This window comes from Panthera onca, chromosome C2, assembly GCF_046562875.1.
Source record: "Panthera onca isolate mPanOnc1 chromosome C2, mPanOnc1 haplotype 2, whole genome shotgun sequence".
In the NCBI taxonomy this organism is placed as follows: domain Eukaryota; kingdom Metazoa; phylum Chordata; class Mammalia; order Carnivora; family Felidae; genus Panthera; species Panthera onca.
In genome coordinates this window covers 80,088,906-80,112,413 of record NC_138347.1, presented here as the reverse complement: position 1 = coordinate 80,112,413, position 23,508 = coordinate 80,088,906, and the positions used below count along the sequence as shown (strand labels likewise).

General features: G+C 42.9%; 1 protein-coding gene across 1 annotated transcript in view; it reads right to left on the bottom strand.

Annotated features, from left to right (window-relative positions):
- The window catches only part of BCL6 (BCL6 transcription repressor), a 51,917-nt gene extending 32,604 nt beyond the window's left edge, over positions 1 to 19,313 (bottom strand). The window contains exon 1 of the mRNA XM_078453142.1: positions 19,289 to 19,313. The gene's annotated coding sequence lies outside the window, so the exon portion shown is untranslated. The remainder of the gene's footprint in view (positions 1 to 19,288) is intronic.
- Between the last annotated feature and the right edge of the window lie 4,195 nt (positions 19,314 to 23,508).

Genomic DNA, 23,508 nt, shown 5'->3' with positions numbered 1-23,508 from the left:
TTGGTTAGCATGACTCTTTCAGTGATCTGTTTGGTCACATGGCTCAAGAATCACAAACACAGTCATGCCCTTTGAGTCAGTACTTCTAGGAACCTATCTTTGAGGCGCATACAATGTACAGGGAAAAAACTCAAACATATAGGGCAAAGAAATCTTTGAATGAATATATGTGTCTAAGTGTTATGTCTAACAACAAAAAAAGTGAGGTTCCATCATCACTGGGTTGAGGGAAAAGGTGTTGGATGGAGAATGATCAAGTATAATATGACTAATTTAAAAAAAATAGAATTGAAAAACACCTATGGTAACAGGTAAAGTGAAAAGAAGTTTTATATATCTATATGGTAGATTAACAACTATGTTTAAAAATACTCTTCATAAAAAATAGACTAGATATAAACAAGAGTATACAATACACAGAAAACATTTTGGCTGCTTTGGGTAATAGGATTACAGATGCTTTTTTCCTCCCTTGATTTTTTTCTTTATCTTCCAAATTATATAAATGTGTATATATTAGTTTGATATCTGTTTATCTATCTATGTATCTATCTATCTGTCTATATCTGTCTCACAAGCACAGCTGAAGACACTGAAAAGCCCTAGGTGAAGTCTTTTAAGTGCAGTCAGTCCCCTAATTCACAATTCTGAATGTTTGGCCTAAAATTTATGCTGCCCTCATCTTTAGGACCTTCTAGCAAAAGTGAGAGTGGCCCACTCGCTCTTGGAGAAGACTTTTCATTCTGGGAGACACTTGTTTTCACAATAACAAAACATCACCCTTTCTGAGCACATTGACCCAAATTAGGTAGATCTGTAAATCTTTAATCTACCTCTGCCCCCTTGGTCTTAGTGTGCTTATCTTGTTTGTTGGTGTTTTATAGCATTTGCAAATGTCAAGGGTTTCCTTGTTACTTTGCTGTCTCTGTGAGGCCACCCAGGAGTTTTCCTGGTAGATGGACTGCCTTTGGGATTCTTCTGGAACTAGAGGACATTAATTTTTTTTTTTTTTTAACATTTATTTATTTTTGAGACAGAGAGAGAGAGAGCATGAACAGGGGAGGGTCAGAGAAAGAGGGAGACACAGAATCTGAAACAGGCTCCAGGCTCTGAGCTGTCAGCACAGAGCCCGAGGCGGGGCTCGAACCCACGGACCACGAGATCATGACCTGAGCTGAAGTCGGACGCTTAACTGACTGAGTCACCCAGGCGCCCCAATTTTTTGTTTCTTATAACATGTTTGGCTAGTGAATGCTAAGGAAAAAAAAATAAACCTCAAAATTTTTTTTTTCTTCTGAGAATCACAGGCTGTTAGGAACTTTGGGGAGTATACTATTATTTGAACCACTGGATTTTGAAAAATGGCCTGGGGGTACACATCAGAATCTAGGCATCCAGGGTGAGGACCATGGTTCTGATAGGCCCCTCTTCCCTGAAACCACTAATGTAATTCTTCACACTCAGCTCACTCTATTCACTCATTCACACAGCACACAGCTCAATGAAAGTCTTTTATGAAAGAGATGCCATCATGCTAGATGACGGGGAAACAAATATGAATACAATAGGGGACCCTGATCCCAGGTAGCACACAAACTGCTGAGGAAACAAAGGCCCAGAAAGGTGCTAAAACTAGCTTTAGGTCAGGCAGAAGAGAGTCCCTGAGTCAGGACTGGGCCCCAAATGTTCTGATTCTGAGCCAAGCAAAACTACATGGCTTCTTCTCAGATGCTGTGTCCTACCTCCCACTCTGACGTCACTCTGAGGCATTGGCACCCTCCTTGGGCGGGTTCGGTCTCCGAATTTTTCATCCAGTCTCAATTAGAACAAGATATAACCCAGCCGTCTCGAGGTACCATCCAGTAATACCCAACATCCAGTGCAGGAAGATCCCCACGAGTCTCAGCTCTCTTCCCAGCCACGATCACCAGGCTAGCTCAGTCTGCAGGCTGGGGCTTTGCCTGGACCTGGGTTTTGTACCTTCTTGTACCTGACAGGTTCTACCAGGAACAGTCAGGTCACCCAGCCTCATGCTCTCCGAGAGCACACAGCCTCCAGTAACATCCGCAGTCTGTATGTCAGAACCTAAGACCATCCCTGGCAGGAACTGCACACCTAATAGAGCTTGATGCCTACTTAACTAAGCCCAAGTTCACCTCAACCCTCTGGGCACTGTGGGTAATAAACTGGCAGATGATATCTCCAGGTGCCAGCCCTGTATCCGGACCAGTTTCCATAGTACCGTAGTCAGCAAGGCCCAGCCTACCTAGCGTTGGGCTTATCTGCCAGCAGTTATAACCATTTCCTCTCTGCGGCCAAGAGGGTGGACTGGAGATAATGATGCGTGCTCAATACCACCAGACAAGATTTCCGAAATCTTAACAATTACTTAGTCCGGCAACTTTCAATGTGTAAACATTAAGTTGCCGAGAACACCTTCATCCTTTGGAGGCCCTGGCGCTAAAATGCCAGCAAAATGCTCAGAAGAAAATGAGACGGAGAAAGATGAATTCTGACATTAATAAAAGCCACCCTTTGGGAAAGCATGTTAAGACTTGGTGGCAGTGAGAACGGAGAAACAAGGCCCTCCCGCTCTTTTCAGTCTTGACTCTCTACAACAGTTTTCTACACCAGACTCCGAGGACCCATGCACTTACCTCCACCCCACAGCCCTGCCTCAATTTCTGTCTTTCTTCCATAGGCTAGATGTTTCTCAAGGAGAAGAGTGCTTCATTTTTGTCTTCTTAGACTTGTGCCCAACACAATGCTCACTTAGGAAATGTTGGTGAAATTAAAGTTAGGTAGAACTGAAAGAGACTTTGATGTGAAATCTGATGATCTGGGTTCCAGTTAAAGTTCCACAACTGACTAACTTCTGTGGGTCTCAGTTTCTTGTTCTCTAAAATGGTAATTTCTGTTAAAAGACTACCTCTCAGTGTTCTCAGGAGAATCAAGGACAGTGCAAGAGAAAGCACTTTGGGTATTATAATATGCAGTTCAAAGTAGTTGTTGAACGCCAAATGAACACACAAACTAATGAGTGAACTATCATAGTTAAGGAAAGCTTCCAGGTTATTCCCTAACAGATTCTGTGACTCAGGTTGTATCTGGGGAACGGTGATGTAGAGTGCCCTGTCTTGACTTTGTAACCATCCTTAAATATATTAATTTCACTTCCTGAAATATTTTAACCTTTTAAATACAGGAAGACATAAATTAACTGCTAAGGATTCATACTGATCCAAAGAGAATAAAAAAGATCATCAGAAAGTCTTTTTGTTCTTGAAATGCAGAATTGGAAATGAACCTTTTCCCAGTAGTGGGAACTGAAATCCAGTGTTAGATCCTCCTTTTTGGTACCTTCTTCCTCTTTCTTCCTCCTCTTTCTACCTTAGCCCCTCCCTAGCCCTCCCCTGCACCCAAAAGGAAAAAAAAAAATCATTTGTTTTGAATTAACTTCAGTCTTAGCAAATGGTATAAACAAGGTCCAAATTTATCAGGGCTGTTTTCTAGGATCAGCGAGGTGGATTTCTACAAATTTTTCCAGGAACTGAGTTGCTGGGTGAGTTACTAAAATGAGGTTGGATAACTTTCTACCAAAGGCCTGACCTGAGTGACAGGAAAAGCCATGGGCCAGTGCTGTCCTCCTAAGAGAATTCCTGCATTTATCCCTTCTGTCTCTGCAACCAGAGCCGAGTGGACCCCATGAATATTGAGGTAAATATAAAAGGGATTTAGGGCAAGTTGTTCTCGACAGGGAGGAAGAGAGAAAATAGGAGTACGGGTGCTAGAGAGAAGACCTTTAATAACAGGACAAAGCAATAATTCAGCGGATGAAGCAACAGAGCTTTGTTGACATTAAAAACAACCCAAGAGTCCGTATCCTACTTCCTGCAATCTATCACAGTAGGGACCTAAATGGGACAAAGTACCCAGCAAACTTAGTAGATGGGTGCATAACAATCTCAACAGGGGCCAGGGACAGCAGGCGGTAGTGGCAAGAGGAAACTTCTAGAATTGGGAGCCTGTCTGCCCATACTTGCCAGGTTTGCCATCACCAAGCCCTTGATCAACAGCTCACTTATTTTTAGATTCCTAGAGGTGGGAAGGAGAGAATACTGGATGTATACGGCAGTAAAAAAAAACTCCGACGTGGGTGAGCTGGGACGATGTCCAAGCTGTGCAAGGGCAGCCACCTCCCCCATATGGTTCCTTTATTTTTTTTTTTCCCTCTCCACCCCTCCTGTTCCCAACACCTCTCACCCAACCACACCTGTGGAAGCCACATTCCTGCACAAAGCTAAATGTGTCCAAGGGGAGCAGAGCGAGGGAACATAACACCAAGATACGTCCCTTCTCAACTCTGAAAACTGGGAAGTGTCAGTAAGAAAATGGAGGAGTGCTGGAAGATTCTAGAGGTCAGGAACGAAAAAGTTTGGAGAAACGGCACAGTCGACTGTATTTCATTATTTTGTCACCCACTGGGTTAGACTTTTTTAGTATGGGATACACATATGTTGATATCTTCAGGTCTGACTACTTTGCAGCCACAAAAATTATCTATTAAGCACCTACTATATGCTAAGCACTGGGCTAGACTTTGCATATACAAAGAACAATTACAGACTTGTCCCTGGAGGAGCCCATTGTTTAGTTGAGGACACAAACATTACACAAGTACATCCACAGAGGAGTATTATTTATTATAAATTATGTTAACGGAGCTGCAGAAAATAAGTAAGGTACTGTGAAATGGGGGAAGGATGTAATTTACTTAGGATACAGGCCCCTCCATGAAAGTAAGCTTTAAGCTGAGATGTGAAAATGGAGGATGGATTAGCCAGGCCAAGGGTGAGGGGTGAAGTGTGGCGGGGCAGAGGGACCAGAGGCCAGACAACCCTGTAAACCCATGGCATGGTCAGAGACTTGAAAGAGGTCGGTATGGCACAAGCAGAGACTGGTGGTAGATGAATCTGGGGGGAGAATCAGGAGCCAGACGATGGAGGCCTTTGTAGCCTATGGACAGGAATTTAGAGTTTGTTCTAAGTCTACTGAGAAATCATTTAGGATATTTTAGGCTGGGTGATGACATGATCTGATTTTTGTTTGAAGAAAAGCACCCCAGCTATCACGTGGAAGATAATTAGAAATGGGCAAGAGTAAATTCTTTAAGAGGCTCTGGTAGGAGTCCTGGTGAGAGAAGAAGGGAGCTAGGAGTGCAGGTGGGGAGGTGTGCAAAGATTTGAGGCATACTTTGATGGTAGAATTGACAAGATTGAAAGCAAGATTGGATTGATCGGGAGTGGGTGGTGAAAGAGAGAAGGATATTAAGAATGAATCCCAAGTTTCTGATTTGGGCAATTGGGTAGATGTGTTTCCATTTACTGAGTTAGAAACACTTCAAAGTAGAAGTTTGTAGGAGGGGCAGATGCCGGCAGTCAAGAACTTGGCTTTGCGCACTATGTGTCTGAGATGTCTCCGATGTCAAAGTAGACAGTTGACTCTGCAAGACCTGAACCCAAAAGATAGGTCTGGTTTGGAGATATAAATTGGGCTTCAGCAAAATAGACATAGTATTTGAAGCTAGGAGAAAGAATTGGTTTTCCCATCAAGCCAGGCATTAAAAAATAGAATTTAAAAAAAAAAATAATAAAGGCAGAATGATCCTTGGAACTAGTCCAGTCCAAACTCATTTCTCAACTGATAGCAAAACTGGGACCTCATGAAGTGAAGCTATTGGTGGAAGGAGAGTTGGTGAGAGATCAGGTCTTCAGGTTGGTTGGTTGTTTTATATACTGTTTTGTCAACATTTGACATAAAAATGGTTGAGGCTAAGAAATCTAGGTCACTTTATAGACGGCTCATGGTGCCACCTCCCTTAGCTTAGGGTCTCACCTGCTGCATGTAATCGGCCACACCCCGGTTAGTGATTTGCTCCCCTCTTCCTTTATTTGATGTAGGACCTTCTCTCCTCATGCCCTACTTCTTGAGATAAGGTGTAGCCATCCCAAATGAACATATCTGTGCATTTTAATACCGAGGCAGTGCAAGCCTCAGAGCAGTGATGGAGGGGCTGAAGGCACGTTTCTGTAACCCTCCATCCTTCTCAGCTTACCACCTATGGCCCCTGTAATTATTTAGCAACTGGACTGCCTGTATCTCCTCTGGAATATGAGTACCTAAAGTCAGGAGCTACTTTTCTTCTCGCTATCTTGAGCCGGCCCTGGCACCTAGGACAAGCGGCTTACCCATCTGATACACGTTTTCAGTAAGAGGGACTCAATAAATTGAAGCCTTTCATTGGACTCAACATACCTTTAGTTACCTTTCCATCCTTCCAAGTAAAGATATTTACTGAGCACATACTCTGTATCAGGTATGGTGCTAAAGGTTGCCGTTGTGTTCAGTCTTTAAAATGCAGTTACGCAGCGGTTGATATTAGCTATTGTCCAATATATTTAGGTTCATTCATGTGTGTGTATTTGCATTCCTTCCACCCGATTCAGTGAATATTTAATGGGCATCGACCATGCGTACAGAGGTACAAGAGGAAACCCCTGTCACTCAGGGCTCTAGGGCTAGTGCAGGCGAGAGATATCAACAAACACATAAGCAAAGACAATGGCTATCACCGAGCTACAACTGGTATATTTTGGGTGAATATGGGAATATTTCGGGTGATTGCTTCAAGCCAAGAGATCCAGGAAAGTTTCTTGGAGGGGTTGACTTTGAACACAATAACAGAAGAATGTAAAAGAATGAACGTATTCTTGAAATAAACATCAAAATAATAAGCATAGCTTTGAAATAATTAACAGCTAACATATATATGGTACTTAGCACGTGCTATTTTAAGTACTTTACACTTGTGAACGTATTTAATCCTTACAACAACCATATGAAATGAGTGGTATTTTCATCCCCACTTTACGGACAGGACGCTGAAGCACAGAAAGGTTAGGCAACTTACTGCAGCTCGAACAGCTCACAAACAACAGAGTTGGGATTTCAACCCCAGCGATTTAAGTCTTTGACCTTAGCCGTATGCTCTGTCTAGAAAGCTGTCTAGTTTGCAAAGAACTTTTTCCGCCATTCCTTAATGTGCTTTTAGTCATGACCCTGTGAAGCCACGATTATTATTCTAATTAGAAAGACGAGTCAATTGGAACCCAGAGTGGGAAGACACCAGCTGGGCTAGTTAGCTGGAGCTTAAGGTTCAAAACCTGGTCATTTAACCTCAGACAAGTGCCTTTTCCCGGGTTGAATTGTTAGCAAGTAAATATGTTCATTGCTCCTACTCTGAGCAAGGCCCTGTGCTAGCCTGTTCATATATGTTCTAATTTCATTCCCACAACAGCCCTGAGAGGTAGGTGTTGTTACATTTCAAAAGAGGAAACAGTTCAATGCAGCCTCTACTTGACTTTTTTTTTCTTTTTCTTTTTGAGAACACTAGTGATTTCTTATGAGGCATGTTGGTTTTCAGTTTCATGCTTTGCCTACTCTTTGGTCCCTGGGAACCCCTGAGGAGAGTATTACCTGTGCATTAACACACGCAGCTTCGCTGAGAATGGAAAATCCCAATTAATCTCTTTGCCAAAATCTTCCAGTCACTCCTGCATTTGGCCAACCTTTCCTGCGTGCTGAAAGTCAACATTTAAATATGAAACTCAGCTTTGGTTTCCAAAAATTTAATTGCATTATTAAGAATTGGTTGAAACTGGGCTTTGTGCGTCTAGGAGGGAAAGGCTGGGAACAAGGCTGACCAGACACTCCAGGCTGGTCAGCAATTCAGTGCAATTCCTGACAGGCTCGATGCAATCTGGGACTGGACTGGCCGTCTCCAGCTCGCTGTGTGCCCACCATATAGGGCATAATCTAGCCCCTCTGGGGGGAATATAAATCAGTGGCTAGAGAAAGAGACCAGCTTTACCAGGGATCCATTGACAAATATGTCAAATGCCAAAGAAAGACAATTAGTCGAAAGCCAGTAAAAATTCATAGCCAGCGCCACAGCCTGAGGCAGCAGAGGCTGGATTCCCAGGCATCAGCTTTGTTTGTGCATGTGCTGTCCGAGCACCAGCTATGGAAGTCTCTGTGTTCAGCCCTGTTGCCTTCCGGGGTTTGATGAAGGCTCTTAGGAGGGTCATGATCTCAGCCTAGAATGGCAGCATTTAAAAGGGACAGCAAAGAAGAGAGGGAAGATGACTGATGCTTTCGGTGCAAGAAGAAGAATGGATGGAGTGAAAATTGGGAAATTTCCACTTTCAAGGCCGGGGTTATAATAAAGGGCTTTGTTGTTTTGCTGTTGTCAAACCTTTCAAAAGAGTCTTCTCTGCAAGTGGCTACCGGAGTCCTAGTACGATTTCTCTCTATGCCTCTTGCCTTGGTTTGCTCACTTGTAAAAAGGGAGAGCAACCGTCCCCTCCAGGTATTCTCTTGAGGATTCAATGTAATAAAGCTCAGTGACTGGCTCATTAATATAAAATGTGTAGAATGTAGGCTGTGTATCATGCACTCTCCTGCTATCCCAGCTGTACGGTAAAAAATAGAACTAAACAGTTAATATCGTTTAACAGAACCTTAGAGATCATCTGACCCAACACCTAAGTGGGGTAGAGGACGGGAAGGGAGAAGGCAGTAAGTGTCTTTGCCCAAGGGTGTCAGGTTCGAGGCTGATGGAGAGTTTGCCGGTGCGGGAAGGAGGGAGTTACTGACAACCGCTGTGAGCTAGCTACTCTGCTGAGCCCCCTAAATGTAATTTTATTTCCTACTGACAGGAGACATGGGCAGGTGCCTTCATCTCCTAAATCAAGAGCCAGAGGTCCCGAATGGAAATAGCCTCCCTGAGATCATAGAGCTAATAAACAGATGAGGGGGATTCAAGTCCTGGTTGGGTTAAATCCAAAGCTCATGCTCTTGACCTGACACCATCTCACCAAGTTTTCTGCTTCTTTGCAAAGACCCTCTTTTCAGGGTTTCCATAGCACCTACCAAGAACAGTGGTGGCTAGAGAAGGGGTTGTTTTTGGTTTTGTTTTTGTTGTTTAAGTAGGTCTATGAATCACAGTGTAAGCCTCCTTTATGCAGCTCGATCTTGCAGTCGATGGCTAAGTGCACTGGATGACAGTCTGACGTAAAGCTCGAACTCAAGAACCGTGAGACCATGACCTGAGTCAAGACCAAGAGTGGACGCTTAACCAACTGAACCACCCAGGCGCCCCTCTGGTACACAAATTTTTAAAGAAAGTATTCTGTCAGCATCCTATACACCATTATAGGTGGGGTTTTTTTTCTTTTTCTTTTTTCTTTTTTTTTTTGCATTACTTCAACCTATCGGCCCAGTATCCATCCACCTGTATACCACCAATGATCCCAATAAATTTACATACATAATTACCAAAAACCATACCTGTTACCACACATGTTATACGTACATATATAGAGAGATACCTGCATATCTTCAGTGAATGTTGATTAAACCCCACTATGTGACAGACAACAAGTGAGTTGCTGCAAAATGTCACCAGTTAGAATCTAGTCTGGGAGAAATCAACCCGTGTTTGTATGGTCAATTAATCTACAATAAAGGAGGCAAGAATACACAATGGAGAAGAGTCTCTTCAATAAATGGTGTTGGGAAAACTGAAGAGCTACATGCAAAAGAATGAAAATGGACCACTTTCTTACACCATAACCAAAATAAACTCAAAAGGAATTAAAGACCTATGTGAGAAGGAGACCATAAAACTCCTAGAAAAAAAACATAGGCCGTAATCACTTTGACATCCGTTTTTGGCAATATTTTTCAGATGTCTCCTCAAGCAGGGGAACAAAAGCAGAAATAAACTATTGGGATTACAGGAAAACTAAAAAAGCTTTTGAACAGTGAAGGAAACCATCAACAAAATGGAAATACAACCTACTGAATGAGAGAAGGTATTTGCAAATGATATATCCAATATGGGATTAATATCCAAAATATATGAAGAACCTATACAATTCAACAACCCCAAACCCAAAGAATCCAATTAAAAAATGGGCAGAGGATTTGTATAGACATCTTTCCAAAGAAGACATACAGATGGCCACTGGCACATGAAAAGATGCTTAACACCATTCATATTCAGGGAAATGTAATTCAAAACTACAATGAAATCGCATCTGTCAGGACGGCTAGAGTCAAAAAGACAAAACATAATAGGTGTTGGCAAGGATGTGGAGAAAAAAGAACACTCATGCACTATTGGTGGGAATGAAAAGTGGTGCAGCCTTGATGGAAGAAAACAGTATGGAGGTTCCTCAAAACTTAATTCTAAAGATGTATAGATAGATAGATAGATAGATAGATAGATAGATAATGGGATATTACTCAGCCATAAAAAGAATGAAATCTTGCCATTTGCAATAACATGGATGGATCTAGAAGACATAATGCTAAGTGAAATAAGTCAGAGAGAGAAAGACAAATACCATATGATCTCACTCATATTTGGAATTTAAGAAACAAAACAAATAAACAAAGAAAAAAAGAGACAAACAGAAAAAAACCAGACTCTTACCTCTAGAGAACAAACTGATGGTTACCAGAGAGGAGGGGGGTGGGGGGTGGGTAAAATAGGAGAAGGGGATTAAGAATACATTTATCATGATGAGCACTGTGTACTGTACAGAATTGTTGAATCATTCTTTTGTACACCTGAAACTAATATATGACACTGTTTGTTAATTACATTGCATGTTTAAAAATGAAACAAACAAACAAACATGCCATGCAGTAATTCTACCACTGGGTATTTACCCGAAGAAAATGAAAACACTAATTTGAAAAGATACGGGCACCCCTATGTTTATTGCAGCATTATTTACAATAATCAAGATACGGAAGCAGCCCAAGTATCCACTGATAGATGACTAGATAAAGGAGATGTGATATATGTGTGTGTGTGTGTGTGTGTGTGTGTGCATGTGTGTGTGTGTGTGTGTGTGTGTGTATGTATATGTATATGTATATGTACACACACACACACACACAATGGAATAACTCTCAGCCATAAAAGGCTGAGATCTTGCCATTTGCAACATGGGTACAGACCTAGAGGGCATTATGCTAAGTCAGACAGAGAAAATCCAATACCCTATGACTTCACTTATATGTGAAACCTAAAATCAAAACACATGAAGAAGCAAACAAAACACAGGAACAGACCCATAAATACAGAGAAGAAACTGATGGTTGCCAGACGGGAGGGGGTAGGGGGATGGGCAAAATGGGTGAAGGGGAATGGAGATACAGACTTCCAGTTACTAAATAAGTCATGGGGATGAAAAATGCAGCATAGGGAATACAGCCAGTGGTACTATAAGAACCCTGTCTGGTGACAGATAGTAGCCACACGTGTAGTGAGCATAGCACACTTGTAGTGTAGACTTGTCCAATCGCTGTGTCCTACACCTGAAACGAATGTAACATTAGTTACACAATACTATACTCTACGTGTCCCCTATACTCTAACGAACAAACAAGCAAACAACTAAATAAACCTAGACTAGGATGCTAATCATCCCCAAAGTCATGCCATTGCTTATGCCACTGTTTTTTTTTTTTTTATGTTTTTACATTTTTATTTATTCATTCATTCATTCTTGAGAGAGAGAGACAGACAGACAGAACACAAGTGGGTGAGGAGCGGAGAGAGACGGAGACAGAATCAGAAGCAGGTTCCAGGCTCTGAGCTGTCAGCACAGAACCCGATGTGGGGCTTGAATTCATGAGCCTAGAGCTCATGACCGAAGCCGAAATCGGATTCCTAAGGGATGGAGCCACCCAGGCGCCCCACTCCATTAAAAAAAAAAATCTGATGTTTAGGAAAACCAGTAGGCATTGTTCCCTAGCTATATTTTCTTATGCTCTTACTGGAAGTTTAGCTCAAAATCCAGGTTTCTTCTAAATTGTTACCATGTGCTGCTGTGACAAAACCACTCACAGCACAAGGCAGTGCCCTAAAAAAGGGTTTGGATTCACACTTGCTTGGCACATGGACCTTCCTTTTCACCTTTTTTATGTTTAATAGCTTAGAGCCTGTTAATCTGTGTGGGCTCCCGAATGTTTTATTTATTTACTTGCCCAAATTCAGGCCACTCAGGCAGCACTGTCAGCTGCTCAATTCATTGCAACAAGGTCTCTGAAAAGGCAGTTTATGGACAGGACACAAAGACTCTTAAAACAAAGCTGGTTTCTTTGGACCCTAACACAAATACCTGTGTGACCCTGGGCAAGTTACTTAACCTCTCGGAACCTCGGCTTTCTTATGTCTAAAGAAGGCAGTAATAACACCCAACCCACAAATGTACATAAGGATGAAAGGAGAAGTAATCTCCAGAACCTGGTGCATGGGGAACAAATAACACTTCATTTGGATACTAGCCATGTCCTCAGGAAGGCACATCTTCCAATCCCTCCTCCCATGCCCCTCCTGTATTCAAAAGCCCAGATGAAGCGTATCTTGAATTAGTCACCAGTTTGGAACTCCCTCTCCTCCTTTCCTTGCCACTGAGTTAGATAATCTATATGAGAGTCAGAGTGACTATTTCAGTGACACACACTTGCATTTCACTAATCCCCACTACATGGTCCAGCTTTCGAAGTGTGAAGCACTTTCTCACCCGTTACCTCATTTGATCTTTACAACAGCCCCATGAGAACCCAAGTCCGTGTTGTTTTCCTTCTTTGACAGATGAACAAGCAGAGGGTTAGAGAGGTCAAGCACCTAGTCCCGGGGCACACTTCTAGACTTAGGGCTATGGCTCTGAATTCCATCCATGAGCTTTCTATTATATCAAGCAGCCATGGGATTTTTGCTACATACTTAAAGAGAGACGCTGGGTGCTCTGGAAGAAATAAAACCAGGTAAGTAAAGGCTGAAGAAGAGTAAGTCAGTTAGTCTGACCCTATCCATCCCATGAAGACCCCACTTGGCCTCTGCCCAGTGTCCTTCTATCCTGAGCGCTCCTTTCTCAGCCTATGGTCGCTCAGATCCTCCTGTGATTCAGAGGGTCACTCAAACTTGGGCTTCTCCATAAAGCCTTTGGCCAACCACCCCACCCATTTCTTCAACCAATATTTACTGAACGCCCATCAGTGTGCTCCACTGTCCTTTGGAGTTTCCTTCTAGCAGGGAGAAACAGACAATACCCTGGATAGTAAGTACGAAATGGCTTTGACGATAATAAATACTACAAAGGGGGGAAAGCAGGGCAGAGAGGCAGCAGGGTGCAGTGTGAGATGGGGTGCTGGGGAAGGTGCCACCAGATAGCTTACACCAAAGACTGACGAGAGGTGAAGGAGGGAACTATTTGGCTATCTGGGGTAAGAGGTACCAGGCAGTGGGAACTGTAGGCACCAAGGCCACGAGCCAGTGCATGCCCGTTGGCTGCTCCTGAAGATGCCACCAGAGCAGAGTGAAGGAGGGCAGGGCACTGACAGAGGACAGAGAGGAAAGGGGAGTATGTTATATACACCCCATTGGGCACTGGAAGCTCTTTCTATTCCTCTGGAGGAGATGGAAAACCATTGACGGCTTGGGCAGGAGCCCAAGTTTATTGTCACAGAATCCCTCTAGCCTCTCTGTGCCGACGGGCAAGGTAGGAACATAGAGACCATTTAGGGAGCTATTATAATAATCTTGGAGGGAGGTGATGACGGCTTGGACTAGGAAATGGTGAGGAATATTCTGTATGTAATGTTCTGTATATAATTTTCTGGTAGTTTGTGGGTTGTGGAGAAAAAGGAAGCAAGCCCGGCTTCATTTTTTTTTTTTTTTTTTTTTTGGTCTGAACAACTATAACAGATGGAATCGTTATTTACCGAAAAGGGAAAGACCGCAGGTGGAGCAGATTTGAAGGAGTTCGGGGCACATGAGGAACTCGAATTTGGATGGCTCAGTTAGAGCAGCCAAATAGACAGTCAGAAAATGGGGTCTGGTCAGGAGCTGGATTCCTGAGTCTGGAGTCCCAGAGAGAAATCCAAGCCAGAGATAGAAATCCACGAGTTGTCAGCGGTAAGATTTTATTAAAACTGTGGAACTGAATAAGAACCCCAGGGAAGTGAGCGCAGAACAAGAAGTCCGATGGCTGAGCCTTGGGACCCTCCTCAGTTAGAGATCTGGGAGAGGAGGAGAGATGAATGAGGCATGGTCAGGGAAATGGGGAAAAAAACCCTCAGTTATCCTTTCTGTGGGATCCTAACAAGACTTGTCTACGCTCTTCAACTCTTGGTTTATGTTTCCTTGATGGAGGCTGACGAGAGGCATCTTTAGCGTGAGACTGTCAGTTCTCTACTCCCCACAGGGCTTAGCTTCTAGGAGCCCGCCAGTGAAAACCCAAGTGGTTGTCTTACACTGAATCGTTGTATGATTCACTGTAAGAAACGCCAGGAATCGTCCGGCTTTGTGATTTCCCAACTGTATTCCTCGGAGCAAGTCAAGGAGTTATTTTCTCTCGTCATTCAGAACATTATAAAGCTGTGGCCCTCCTTCCCTAGAAGGGCTAATAAAAGCAACGACATCCCGGCAGTCGCTACCTCACCCCTTCTTTCTAAGAAATATTTGTGACTTTCGTCAGGTCTCAGACATGTCAGAAAGCTCCAAGTGCCTGGCTCTGGTCGAGAACAGGGCAGAGGGGCCCAGAAGCCCATTGTACTCAGAGAACCTCGGCCTCATTTCCGACTTATACGAGAAAGGAAGGCACTGTGTGCCACATTCTTTCCTCTAAAGACCAGTGAAGGCCCAGCTCCTAGACAGGGTCATAGAGATCATCTAGTCCAGCCACCTCTTAGATGAGGAACTTGGGCCTAGAAAGGCCCCAGGATCTTTGCTCAAAATCACACGGCAAGTGTGTTTGCTCCGAGACTAAGAACCAGGTCTCAACTTGAAACTTTCTGCTCAGATTCAGACTCTCTTAAATTCTACTAGCATTTGCTATTTGCCTGGAAACACACCGGGTGCTTTTACGTGTTGTCATTCTTTTTTTTTTTTTTTTTTTTTTTTTTTTTAATTTTTTTAACATTTATTTTTGAGACAGAGAGAGACAGAGCATGAATGGGGGAGGGACAGAGAGGGAGACACAGAATCCGAAACAGGCTCCAGGCTCTGAGCTGTCAGCACAGAGCCCGACGCGGGGCTCGAACTCACGGACCGCGAGATCGTGACCTGAGCCGAAGTCGACCGCTCAACCGACTGAGCCACCCAGGAGCCCCACGTGTTGTCATTCTTAATCCTCGACACAACCTTTAAGACTAATACTATTATCTCTCTTTCATAGAGGAGAAAGAACAATGATGCTCAGACAGGACAGTGACGTGTCCAGGGTCACATAGCTGGCATGTTGGAAGAGTAGGATTGGAGCCCATGTCTGTTTGACTCTGAGTCCAGTGCTCACTCCAGCACATCTGCTGCCTTCCCCAGCGGAGCTCATCTCGCCAGGTTATGTTTACGCACAGTGTAAGTGGCTGCCCCAAGACCCTGCCCCCCTGCCAATAAGTGAGTCCTCTCCAGCTTGGTGTGTTAGTGAGTAATTTAACGTTGAGCCCAGAGTATGGACTCTGGAACCAACTGCCTGGGTTTGAAGCATGACTCTACCATTTATTAGCTCTGCAACTCTGAGCGATGTACCTTCCCTAAGCCCCACGTCCCTCATCTGTAATATGGAAACAATAATCTACTTATCCCCGGGGAGTTAGGATTAAGTAACATAATATCTGTAAATCACTTAGCACAATGTCTGACATGCATAGCTGATGTTCAATCGATGTTAAATGTGATAGTCAATGGGTGACTTTTAAAAAACCCTGGAGCTGTTTTGGAACATACTGTCAAATGCCTCAAAATTCCTTTTTGGAGTATGTCCAGGTGGGGAAGCCAGTTCCAAAATTCAGGCCTGACATGTGTTAGGAGTTTCAACAACATACTCTTATCAATCAGGGTTCAACTAGGAAGGATAACCACCACAATGATACGGAATTATAGGAATGAGATTGTATACAACTGATAGAAGACCAAAGGTGTAAAGTGGTAAGTCCTAAAACCCCTTTGAAATATCAATGAAAAAATATTGGTAGTGAATATACTCGCATATGTATACAAAAAAGGACTGGAGGGAAACTCACCAAAATGTTCACAGTGGATATTGCTGAACGATGGGATCACGAGAGGTTTTATTTTTACCTTCACTTATTTGCTTTCTGATTTTGTACACTACACTGATATTCAAATCAGAAATTATTTGTTAATGTCTATTTCTCATTTCTTTCTTACTTTACCTGACAGCTTTCCCTGCCCCCCTCGCCCCCCTGCCCCCCCCCCCCTGCTCACTAAAAAACAAGGTGGAAGGAGTTAGAATGGACATAGAATAAGAACACAAGGTAGATAATCACTGGATTTGAGTTAGTAAACTCAGTCCTCTGGACTCTGGACTCTGAGAGTCATGAACAAAAGGTATTACCAAGTGAGAGCTTGAATATCTATCTATCTATCTATCTATCTATCTATCTATCTATCTATCTCCATCTCCAGCATGGTAGTGCTATGGAACAGGCACTCAACTGGGCTGGAGTCCTGGCCCATCTCAGGGACTGACTGGGTCTTATACTCCTCGTCTCGCTTTTCTCCTCTCTAAAATAAGAGCCCTCCATATCAAGGGTTTCCTGTTGTGTCTGCGTGTTTCATTTGCCACTGCTCAAGGTCATTGGCAGAGGGAAGGATTGGGTTGGATGCTAGGTGATCGCAGTGAGACCTCTAAATACCATGGGGAAGAGGGGCAACTCCCCTGCTTGCACCATCCTGCCAAGAGAGAGGCAAATTAAAGACGAGAAGCTTGGGCATCCTTTGACATTCTTGGTTAAGCAGGTTTAGACCAGAATCTGATGGTCTAGAGAGAATCCTAGAATGTCAGGCCTGGAAGTGTCACAGACCATGCAGTTCAACTCCCCTTTTGAGAGATGGAGGTGCTGACACTTACAAAGTCAAATCACTCATCTGAGACCACACAGAGCCTGGAGAGAAGCAGAGACTTCACAATCCCAGACAAGTATGCCTTCCACCATATCTTGATCTCTCTGAGGTCTCATCCATGGTTGATTTTATGATGCTAATAATGAGTGAGAGAGGAGGAGAGAGGGGAAGAGGGGGTCCTCAAATCTCAGTCTTTTTGGTAGGAACTAGAAAACAACAAATTGGTTGGTTTTCTTTAAGATCCTGGACTTTCAACAGTAGTAGACCTAGCTTCTGATCAACGGTCACTATTTCTTCTCCCAGGATTCCAGAGGCGATCCAGGTGGTCATCAGTCTAGACTCTGCTGGACAAAGCTTATGGGCAGAGCCAACAGGCTTATTGTGTGTTCCATATCTCACCTTCTCATTGATAACAGGTATGCACTTGCCTAAAGTTACTACCTGGATCTCAACAGAAACCTCCTAGCCAGTCGTTGCTCCCAGAAAACCTTCCTACCAGTCAACTCACACATAGCTGGCCATTCAGCTAAGACAAGTAATGAGCCAAGAAAAAACAAAAAGAGAGTGTGGCTTTGATATACAGGATTTTACTACTGGCATTAGTCAAGTAATTGTGGGCCAGCGAATTTTCAAAGCAGCCTTAACAAATAATCCTTTTCCTTGATATTCAGACACTGTGCAGAGAAAGAAAGATGAGAGTATAATCTTCTCAAAGTTTCATTTTATTAGTCCTTTGAGTAACACCATAAACCCAACTCTCGAGTCTAAAGACTTAATCTTAAAAGATTCTTGTGTGGGAAGAGGCAGCAAGGTGTACAAAAAAAAAAAAAAAAAAAAAAAGGAAGAAAACCATGATGAGCCTAAAGTCAGAAAAATGATTCTGTTTGGGTGCTTCTGTCTATCAGGTGTATGACCCTGGGCAAGGAAGGAATTTCCGTTTCTGACCTTGATTTTCTCCATGAAAAACCGGGATATTGTCCATACTTGTCCTCTTAAACACTACCGTGTTGTTCATAGGATCAACACAGTGGATATGAAAATGTTTGGATATTGGGGCACCCGGGGGCTCAGTCAGTTAAGCATCCGACTCTTGATTTCAGCTCAGGTCATGATCTCATGGTTTCATGGGATTGAGCCCCAGGTTGGGCTCTGAGCTGATAGCAAGGAGTCTGCTTGAGACTTTTTCCTTCCGTCTCTGCTTGTCCCCACATCCCTTGTATACATGCTCGCTCCAAACAAACAAGCAGACAAACAAACATTAAAAAAATATTTGGATATTGCTGTTTTCATTAAGTGTGGTTTTCGTGTTACCTTTCAATAATAGCATTAGACCTCTTTACGTAATGAATTTGGTCTCTGGGTATCAAATACTTATATTTCTGAATGGATTTGGAAAAGAAGGGAGAAGAAGCAAAAAAAGAAACATCACTCTTTTCCTGGAAAGCTCTCTTGTTTAATCCTCTTCTTGGAGTGAAAAATCCCAGCCACACTGTAGGGAACAGCACAGGCTTCTCTTTGATGTCACCACCCACCCAATGGCCAGGATCACTTCCCCTTCTTTCACGAACAGACTCAAAACCCTTATGTGTGGGCTTCTCTGGTGACCACGTTAAACATTCAAATCCCCTGCTTGAACATGTACCATTACCTAAACAACCGCAAGGAAGACAGAGGCGAAGGAAGAGGAGAGAGGGCAGAAAGAGAAGGCTAGGACTGTACTCTTTGGAAGGAGCATGATTAACGAGACTTATATTTTAGTGTAGAGCCAAATAGTTTTCTTCAAACAAAGAAGGTCACAGCAATCTCAGACAGGAGCAGACAGGAGGAGAAACATAAGCCTTGCTTTCCAACTAATGGCGTAACCACCCATTTGTGGTTTTTTAAAGAGAATGCTGGGATGAGCCAGGCCTTAACACCCTGCCCTGCAATAACAAAAGCATGGACCCAGCCTTTCAGGTACAATCCTTCTAGGGATGGGCCTCCCTCCCTCGGGGCCTTGGGTTCTTCTCCCTGAAGCCAGGGTGAGTCCTGAAAACATTCTTAACCCTTCGGATCCACACACACCAAGCTGCTATGTCTACCAGCTTTGGATAGCACTACTCCTTAACCCAGCCAGCAAATCAACACAAACCCCCAGTGAGTGGTGGGAATCAGAGAAGTGAGGGGGTGCGGGTGCCCAGCAAGAGAGTTAAGGTGGGAAACCTCACTAGCTCCTTTACTACGCCACTCTTTAAATCTTGAGTCACTATGCATACCCCGCAGTTCAAAATTCCTCCAACTTACCAGATCTGGCCAGACGCTGCCAAGGTTGCCCCTCGAACGACTATGACAGCTTGACACGGTGTTCTCCCAGTTGCATTTCAGATCTTCCCATGTGCCTCCTTTCAAGTGGTCAGTTCCCAGCTGGATCAAGAGAGACCATCCTGGTATAAGACAAAGCTAGCGATCATTAGCTGGTGTTTAGTCTTGAGCAGTACATGTATAATTGTACTAATCGGTTGATTGATGCAGGCTCAGTTGGGAAATGCTAAATTTTAAGGAAGTGCAACCTTTTAACTTCTGAGCTGGAGCAGGCGGTATGCCAAAATGAGAAGGACCGGATTAAATTATAGAACAATGCTTCGAGCGATGGGCACTGAGCTAGGTATAAACTGGGTCTCTGAATTCTCAGAGGATCCAGTGAGAAGTAAGCAGGCAGGTAATTGTCAGGTACCATAACAAATACTGGCAAGGTGATCTTGCTCCCTCCTGTTTGCCAGGTCCAGGTTTGGGCATGTCAGTCACCTCAGCTGAACTTTTTTTTCACAATGCCGTCATCCATATTTAGTTGACCTTTATTACCCAGAACCCCATGGCTCGGAATCCTGGAATACTGGTGCCTTTAGCATTAAAAGACTCAACTAGCTCATGTGCAGAGTTGGTTTTTTCCTCTTCCTCAACAGGTTTGAACAACTCATTTCTCTCTCTTTTTTGATATAAAGGTAAAACCCAGAATCAGCTCAGAATCAGCCTGGTAAGAGGGAACAGAACCAGAAGAGTCATAAAGTCTGGAGTTCAGGTTCTTTAGAGGTCACTCCATACTTGAGTCTCCAACATAACACGTCTAACAAAGTGTCCATTGAACTCCTTCTTTGCTGAACTCCTTCTTTGATAGCTCTAGGCTGGGATCTCTCTGACTCCCAAGGTGGACAATTCCATGGTTGGTTAGCTTGAAAAGAGGAATAGTTTAAACTTGGATTTATTTTCTGGTCCAGTTATAGGAAGGGATTCACCACAGCAAGAATGCACTTACCAAAGATATTTGGGGCTGTGTGTGATTGGTGACCTCCGTGGATCCATGACCACAGACTATACCCCAAATCCCAACCCGTATGTAAGGCCTTGGTTAGGACTGTGAACAGACAAAATTGTACACTGCATGTAGTATACCTCTATTGCTAAGACTAGAGAAACGTTTTCAACATTTCCCTGTCATTCTTGGTCACAAGGAAAGGAACTTGATCTGATCTACTTTAACTTTAGCTGTTAAGAGAGCATGTAAAAATCAGGTCACTATCACACTTTTTCAGACACAAGATGAAGGGTCAATCTCTCCCAGCACCTTAGTCACGTCTACAGGTTTTCTTCCCTTTGAAACTCTGCCTGAGTCAGAAAATCAGAGATCTGAATACCTAATACGGTTTTAGAACTAAAAGATTTCCAGATGACTTCCTCATCTTAAAACTAGGAAACTGAGGTCCAGAGAGAGGAGGCAACTGAGCCAAGGTCATAGAGCCCTTCCAAGATGGAGTCAGGACTAAATCACAGGTCTCCCTACAACTAGTCGAGTGCTCTACTCTTCATTAGCAATGATAATCTGTTGAGTATGCCCAGAGAGTGATGGTCTCTCCAGTGTGATTTGGAGTAGGTACCACAGAAAGTTTTATGGAACAGGAGAATGTGTCAGCCTTCCCTCAACCCATGTAGCAACCTTGTGGAGTAAGGACTGCTAACATGCCTTTTAGATATCCGTACACTACGAGCACTGTCTAATTATATCTGTATGCAAATATACCAAAATTATCCCCATCATAAGAATGCTAGTTACGGAGCATCTACTATGTATTAGAATGCTCCCCAGGACTCTGTGACGTTGGGGTTAAGATGATGGTTTTTCAGGTGAGTAAACTGAGGCTCAGAAGGCAGATGGCCAGTGAGGTAGAGTCAAGATTTGGAGCCCAGTCTTCCTGGCTCCATATCCTGTGCCATTTTCACCACAGCCACCACCTTCTTTAGCTTATCTCAAACCCACTCCTGTGCCCCACGCACTGACAAGCCCCATTTTATGTGGCTGCTGCAGGTGTGGAACAAAGTTGAGATGAGTTTTTTTTGTTTGTTTGTTTGTTTTTTTTTTGGAGTTCCTTGATTATTCAACTTAGTTATCTCATCAGGCAATTTGGGAAGTATCTCCTCCATTTACTGGTGTGTTCTTCCTATCTAATGCATCTTATAAAAAAACATGGCAAAGGAGGACGCTAGCATTTGGCAGTAAGTTGTGATGTTTGATATGTAAACATAAGTAAATAAATAGAAATAAATAACATTCTGAACGTATTTATTCATTAGTCATAATTTTTAAAACTGTTGTCCTAAAACATGTTTATATTAAGAGAAAGTCTGGAAATCTTTTAAGTGATAACCTCTGAGTTGTCTAGTATATGATTCTTATTCTTTACAACAGAAGTATTGAATTAACAAAAAAGGAAACACCTTATTATCAATGAAGGAAAAAAAAATGTACAGGATGAAAATCTTGTACTTTCTTTGGCAACACTTCGAAGAAGTCAAAAGAGTTGTCTTGCTACTTTCGAATTTATGTCTTTGTAATTAATCTTGGCTATTTAAGAGTTGCCAGTGGGAGAGCCATTGCTTCCCTGATCAAAGCCCATGTAAAATGAGAGATCCATTTTTGGGGTACGATAGAACCAATGGTTGGAAAAAAAACAAAACAAAACAAAAAGACCAGCTGCAAAATTTAACATCAGAACTTTTTTTGCAGTAGAGCTCGATCTGTTTGTAATTCTTTGCATAAATAAACAATTGTAACACATATATTTTTAAATGTATTTTTGGATTTTTTTAATAGGAAAGAAATACATGTATTAAGCTAACGTTTGTTTTAATAAAGAAATACCTACTTTGTAGGGTAGAGTAACATTTATATACCAAAAATAAAACATGAATTCTGATAGAAGCAAAAGTCTGGTAAAGTAAAAGAAAATGTAACTGTGTGGCTTTAGCAGAATCACTCAATGCTCCTCTTAACGTCTTGTGATAAAGTACACAAATCTGGAAAATCATGATCCATTTGGACTTCTGTTGCAGGAGACAACGATATGGCAGTTTAGAGAAGCCAGGCCCTGGGTTGATGAGGGAACTATTATCTTACAAACAAAGTTTTCACGAGATGCAAGATGTATGGTTTATACTCTTATTTCATACCCAAGTAAAGTGTAAGCATCTTCTCTCCCTTCTAGAATTCACTGGGTATTTTTCGCTTCGAAAGTACCAGCAATTAGAGCCAATGATGGAAGCACAGTAAAAATAGCTAACCTTTTGTGAGGGCTTTCTATGAGCCTGGCATTGTTCTATGCACTTTACAACTCGGTGAAAGAGGAATTGTCAGTTTCCCCACTCTTACATGTGCCCAAATTTGCAGAGTTTCTTTCTACACGAGGAAGCATTCGTTCGGAGTGAGCCAGTGACCCTGAGATCCTGGGCTCTCCTGCCACAAGCCTGCACTGCCTCCCTCCAGCCCTGGCCAGTGAACAGGTCCTCCACTCCACACACAGTAGCCCAAGTAGCAAGGGTGATGTCTACTGTGGTAAGTGTCGGAGCAGGATCTTCGTGGTTTCTGCCACCTCGATGCGACCATCTTCCTTACCAGACAGACACAGCTTCCTATTTTGATGGGTGAGTCATCCAGTTATCTTCATGATCTTCAGCTGAATTTCCTCTTTAAAGGAAGACTTCTTCATATTCAGCATCAGACTTATCCTTACCACTCACCTCTGAACATTATGTTGGTCATTCCCTTCAGTTGTCTTTACTCTGCCAATGCCTGTTTTTAGACTTGGAAAGCACCAGTCGATTCTCATCTTATCAAAATGTAAACACCCAAAGACCAGGACTCATGGCTGACTTATTGTTCATTCCTATACCATCGGCTCAGTACATAGCAGCCTTTTAATAAGTGTTGAAAGAATGAATGAATGATGAGTCAGTGCTGAAGGAATGGGTGAATGACTCCCCTTTGAGATCTTTCTGGACTCAGCAGTCCCCCAGACATCTGTTCTAGAACTGCTTCCTCCAGTCATTAATTCAGCGAATGTTCGCTGAGTGGCCACTACCTGAAAGAGAAGGTGAAGTTCTGTGCGTGGAATGGGAATGTGTATGCTTGAAGATTCGTGCTTTCTTTGTTTGTTCATTTACTTCGTGAATAGGCATCTATTGAGTCTTTCCTA